The sequence below is a fragment of the Phaenicophaeus curvirostris genome, unplaced genomic scaffold (genome assembly GCF_032191515.1).
Source record: "Phaenicophaeus curvirostris isolate KB17595 unplaced genomic scaffold, BPBGC_Pcur_1.0 scaffold_81, whole genome shotgun sequence".
Taxonomy (NCBI): domain Eukaryota; kingdom Metazoa; phylum Chordata; class Aves; order Cuculiformes; family Cuculidae; genus Phaenicophaeus; species Phaenicophaeus curvirostris.
Window position 1 is genome coordinate 133,666 of NW_027206703.1, and position 6,000 is coordinate 139,665.

Genomic DNA, 6,000 nt, shown 5'->3' on the forward strand with positions numbered 1-6,000 from the left:
TCCTAGAAGGGTTCTAGAAGGCTCAAAGTGTAACCAGGGGGCTCTAGAAGGTCCCTGGGGGCCCTAGAAGGGTACTAGAAGGCACTAAAGAGGACCCAGGGTGCTCTGGAGGGTTCCCCAGGGTCTTACCATGGCCCTAGAAAGCCCTAAGGGGGTCCCAGGGGGCTCTTGAGGGTTCCCTGTGTCCTAGAAGGGTCCTAGAAGGCCCTAAGTGTGTCCCAGGGGGCTCTAGAGGGTACCTGGGGGCGCTAGAATTGTCCTAGAAGGCCCTAAGGGGGTCCCGGGGGCTCTAGAGGGTTCCTCGTGGTCCTAGAAGGGTCCTAGAAGGCCCTAAATGGGTCCCAGGGGGCTCTAGAGGGTTCCTTGTGGTACTAGAATCGTCCTAGAAGGCTCTAAGTGGTCCCACGACGCTCTAGATGGTTCCCCAGGGTCTTACAATGATCCTAGAAGGCCCTATGTGAGTCCCAAGGGGTTCTAGATGGTTTCTTGTGGTCCTAGAAAGGTCCTTGAAGTTCTTAAAGGGGTCCCAGTGGGCTCTAGAGAGATCCTTGTGGTCCTAGAAGGGTGCTAGAAGGCCCTAAGTGGGTCCCAGAGGGATCTAGAGGGTTATTGGGGGGTCTAGAAGGGTCCTAGAAGGACCTAAGGGGGTCCCAGAGTGCTCTAGAGGGTTCCTCGTGGTCCTAGAAGGGTCCTAGAAGGCGCAAAGAGAGTCCCAGAGGGCTCTAGAGGGTTCCTGGGGCTCCTAGAAGGGTTCTAGAAGGCTCTAAAGGGAACCAGGGGGCTCTAGAAAGTCCCTGGGTCCCTAGAAGTGTACTAGAAGGCCCTAAAGAGGACGCAGGGTGCTCTAGAGGGTTCCCCGGGGTCTTACCATGGTCCTAGAAGGCCCTAAGTGGGTCCCAGGGGGCTCTATCTGGTTTCCTCGTGGTCCTAGAAGAGTCCTAGAAGGCCTTAAGCAAGTCCCAGGGGGCTCTAGAGGGTTCCTGGTGGTCCGAGAAGGGTCCTAGACGGCCCTAAGGGGGTCTCAGGTGGTTCTAGAAGGTTCCTTGTGGTCATAGAAGGGTCCTAGAATGTTCTAAGGGGTCTCAGGGGCCTCTAGATGGTTCCCCGGAGACTTAAAATGGTCCTAGAAGGCCCTAAGGGGTTCTCAGAGGGCTCTAGATGGTTCCTCCTGGTCCTAGAATGGTCCTAAAAGGCCCTAAGTGGACCCAGGGGGCTCTAGAAGGTCCCTGGGGGCCCTAGAAGTGTACTAGAAGGCCTTAAATAGGACCCAGGGTGCTCTAGAGGGTTCCCCGGGGTTTTACCATGGACCTAGAAGGCCCTAAGGGGGTCCCAGGGGGCTCTAGAGGGTTCCTCGTGGCCCTAGAAGGGTTCTAGAAGGACTTAAGCAAGTTCCAGGGGGGTCTAGAGGGTCACTGGGGGCGCTAGAAGAGCCCTAGAAGGCCCTAAGATGTCCCAGGGGGCTCTAGAGGGATCCTCGTGGTCCTAGAAGGGTCCTAGAAGGCCCTAAGGGAGTCCCAGGGGGCTGTAGAGTGTTTCTCCTGGTCCTAGAAGGGTTCTAGAAGGCCTTAAGCAAGTCCCAGGGGGCTCTAGAGGGTTCCTCGTGGTCCTAGAAGGGTCCTAGAAGGCCCTAAGTGGGTCCCAGAGGGCTCTAGAGGGTTCCTGGTGATCCTAGAAGGGTCCTAGTAGGCCCTAAAGACTCCCAGGGAGCTCTAGAGGGTCTCTGGGGGCACTAGAAGTGTCCTAGAATGTGCAAAAAGGTGTCCCAGAGGGCTCTAGAGGGCTCCTGGTGGTCCTAGAAGGGTCTTAGAAGGCCCTAATTGGGTCCCAGGGGGCTCTAGAGGGTCCCTGGGGGCCCTAGAAGGGTCCTAGAATGCCCTAAGGGGGTCCCAGGGGGCTCCAGAGGGTTCCTCGTGGTCCTAGAAGGGTCCTCGAAGGATCTAAGGCATCCCAGGGGGCTCTAGACGGTCTCTGGGGACCCTAGAAGAGTCCTAGAACGCCCTAAAGGGGTCCCAGAGAGCTATAGATGGTTTCTCGTGGTCCTAGAAGGGTCCTAGAAGGCCCTAAAATGGTCCCAGGGGGCTCTAGAGGGTTCCTCGTGGTCCTAGAAGGGTCCTAGAAAGCCCTAGAAGGGTCCCAGGGGACTCTGGAGGGTTCCTGGTGATTCTAAAAGGGTCCAAGAAAGCCCTAGAAGGGTCCCAGACGGCTCTAGAGGTTACCCGTGGGTCCTAGGAGGGTCCTAGAAGGCCCTAAAAGGGTCCCAGGGGGCTCTAGAGGGTCCCTGGGGGTACTAGAAGAGTCCTAGAAGGCCCTAAGTGGGTCCTAGGGGGCTCTAGAGGGCTCCTGGTGGTCCTAGAAGGGTCCTAGAAGGCCCTAAAGGGGTCCCAGGGGGCTCTAGACGGACCCTGGCGGCCCTAGAATTGTCCTAGAAGGCCCTAAGGGGGTCCCAGCGGGCTCTAGAGGGTCCCTGGGGGTACTAGAAGAGTCCTAGAAGGCCCTAAGTGGGTCCTAGGGGGCTCTAGAGGGCTCCTGGTGGTCCTAGAAGGGTCCTAGAAGGCCCTAAAGGGGTCCCAGGGGGCTCTAGAGGGACCCTGGGGGCCCTAGAATTGTCCTAGAAGGCCCTAAATGGGTCCCAGTGGGCTCTAGAGGGTTCCTCGTGGTCCTAGAAGGGTCCTCGAAGGCTCCAAGGCATCCCAGGGGGCTCTAGACGGTCTCTGGGGACCCTAGAAGAGTCCTAGAACGCCCTAAAGGGGTCCCAGAGAGCTATAGATGGTTTCTCGTGGTCCTAGAAGGGTCCTAGAAGGCCCTAAAATGGTCCCAGGGGGCTCTAGAGGGTTCCTCGTGGTCCTAGAAGGGTCCTCGAAAGCCCTAGAAGGGTCCCAGGGGACTCTGGAGGGTTCCTGGTGATTCTAAAAGGGTCCAAGAAAGCCCTAGAAGGGTCCCAGAGGGCTCTAGAGGGTACCCGTGGGTCCTAGGAGGGTCCTAGAAGGCACTGAAAGGGTCCCAGGGGGCTCTAGAGGGTCCCTGGGGGTACTAGAAGAGTCCTAGAAGGCCCTAAGTGGGTCCTAGGGGGCTCTAGAGGGCTCCTGGTGGTCCTAGAAGGGTCCTAGAAGGCCCTAAACGGGTCCCAGGGGGCTCTAGAGGGACCCTGGCGGCCCTAGAATTGTCCTAGAAGGCCCTAAGGGGGTCCCAGCGGGCTCTAGAGGGTCCCTGGGGGTACTAGAAGAGTCCTAGAAGGCCCTAAGTGGGTCCTAGGGGGCTCTAGATGGCTCTTGGTGGTCCTAGAAGGGTCCTAGAAGGCCCTAAAGTAGTCCCAGGGGGCTCTAGACAAACCCTGGCGGACCTAGAATTGTCCTAGAAGGCCTTAAAGGGGTCCCAGGGGGCTCTTGAGGGTTCCCTGTGTCCTAGAAGGGTCCTAGAAGGCCCTAAGTGTGTCCCAGCGGGCTCTAGAGGGTTCCTGGGGCTCCTAGAATTGTCCTAGAAGGCCCTAAGGGGGTCCCAGGGGGCTCTAGAGGGTTCCTTCTGGTCCTAGAAGGGTCCTACAAGGCTCTAAGTGGTACCACGAGGCTCTAGAGGGTTTCCCAGGGTCTTAAAATGAACCTAGAATGCCCTAAGTGGGTCCCAGGGGGCTCTAGATGGTTTCTCGTGGTCCTAGAAGAGTCCTAGAAGGCCTTAAGCAAGTCCCAGGGGGCTCTAGAGAGTTCCTCGTGGTCCTAGAAGGGTCCTAGAAGGCCCTAAGTGGGTCCCAGAGGGCTCTAGAGGGTTCCTGGTGACCCTAGAACGGTCCTAGAAGGACCTAAGGAGGTCCCAGGGGGCTCTAGAGGACTTCTCGTGGTCCTAGAATGGTCCTAGTAGGCGTAAGGAGTCCCAGGGGGCTCTAGAGTGTCCCTGGGGGCACTAGAAGGGTCCTAGAAGGCCCTAAGGGGGTCCCAGAGGGCTATAGAGGGCTCCTGGTGGTCCTAGAAGGGTCTTAGAAAGCCCTAAGGGGGTCCCAGGGGGCTCTAGAGGGTCCCTGGGGGCCCTAGAAGGGTCCTAGAATGCCCTAAGTGGGTCCCAGGGGGCTCTAGAGGGTTCCTCGTGGTCCTAGAAGGGTCCTAGAAGGCTCTAAAGACTCCCAGGGAGCTCTAGAGGGTCTCTGGGGGCACTAGAAGTGTCCTAGAATGTGCAAAAATGTGTCCCAGAGGGCTCTAGAGGGCTCCTGGTGGTCCTAGAAGGGTCTTAGAAGGCCCTAAGTGGGTCCCAGGGGGCTCTAGAGGGTCCCTGGGGGCCCTAGAAGGGTCCTAGAATGCCCTAAGGGGGTCCCAGGGGGCTCTAGAGGGTTCCTCGTGGTCCTAGAAGGGTCCTAGAAAGCCCTAGAAGGGTCCCAGGGGACTCTGGAGGGTTCCTGGTGATTCTAAAAGGGTCCAAGAAAGCCCTAGAAGGGTCCCAGAGGGCTCTAGAGGGTACCCGTGGGTCCTAGGAGGGTCCTAGAAGGCCCTAAAAGGGTCCCAGGGGGCTCTAGAGGGCTCCTGGTGGTCCTAGAAGGGTCCTAGAAGGCCCTAAAGGGGGTCCCAGGGGGCTCTATGTGTTTCCTGGGGCTCATAGAATGGACCTAGAAGGCTCTAAGGGGTCCCAGGGGGCTCTAGAGGGTCTCTTGTGGACCAAGAAGTGTCCAAGAAGGCCCTTAAGTGGTCCCACATGTCTCTAGATGGTTACTCGTGGCCCTAGAAGACCCCTAGAAGGCCCTTAAGTCATCCCACGGGTCTCTAGATGGTTACTCGTGGTCCTAGAAGACCCCTAGATGGCCCTAAGTGGGTCCCAGGGGGCTCTAGAGGGATCCTGGTGGTCCTAGAAGGGTCCTAGAAGGCTGTATAGAGGACCCAGGGTGCTCTAGAGGGTTCCCCGGGGTCTTACCATGGTCCTAGAAGGCCCTAAGCGGGACCCAGGGGGCTCTAGATGGTTTCCTCGTGGTCCTAGAAGAGTCCTAGAAGGCCCTAAGAGTGTCACAGGGGGCTCTAGAGGGTTCCTGGTGGTCCGAGAAGGGTCCTAGAAGGCCCTAAGGGGGTCACAGGGGGCTCTAGAGGGTTCCTGGTGGTCCTAGAACGGTACTAGAAGGCCCTAAGGTGGTCCCAGGGGGTTCTAGAATATTCCTGGGGTCCTAGAAGGGTCCTAGAATGCTCTAAGTTTTCCCAGGGGGCTCTAGATGGTTCCAGAGAGTCTTAAAATGGTCCTAGAAGGCCCTGAGTGGGTCCCAGGGGGCTCTAGAGGGTCCCTGCCTGCACTAGAAGGGCCCTAGAAGGCCCTAAGGGGGTCCCAGAGGGCTCTAGAGGGTTCGTCGCCGTCCTAGAAGGGTCCTAGAAGGCCCTAAGGGGGTCTCAGGAAGCTCTAGAGGGTTCCTGGGGCTCCTAGAAGGGTTCTAGAAGGCTCAAAGTGTAACCAGGGAGCTCTAGAAGGTCTCTGGGGGCCCTAGAAGGGTACTAGAAGGCACTAAAGAGGACCCAGGGTGCTCTGGAGGGTTCCCCGGGGTCTTACCATGGTCCTAGAAGGCCCTAAGGGGGTCCCAGGGGGCTCTAGAGGGTTACCCGATATCTTAAAATGGTCTTAGAAGGCCCTAAAGGGGTCCCAGGGGGCTCTACAGGGTTCCCCGGGGTCTTAAAATGGTCCTAGAAGGCCCTAAGTGGGTCCCAGGGGGCTCTGGAAGTTTTCTCGTGGTCCTAGAAGGGTCCTAGAAGGCCCTTAAGGGGTCCAAGGGATCTCTAGAGGGTTTCTGGTGACTCTAGACGTGTCCTAGAAAGCCCTAGAAGGGTCCCAGGGGGCTCTAGAGGGTACCCACAGGTCCTAGAAGGGTCCTAAAAGGCTCTAAGCGGTCCCAGGGGTCTCTAGAGGGTCCCTGGAGGACTTAGAAGTGTCCTAGAAGGCCCGAAGGGGGTCCCACGGGGCTCTAGATGGTTCCCGTGGGTCCTAGAAGGGTCCTAGATGGCCCTAAGTGTGTCCCAGGGGGCTCTAGAGGGTTCCTCATAGTCC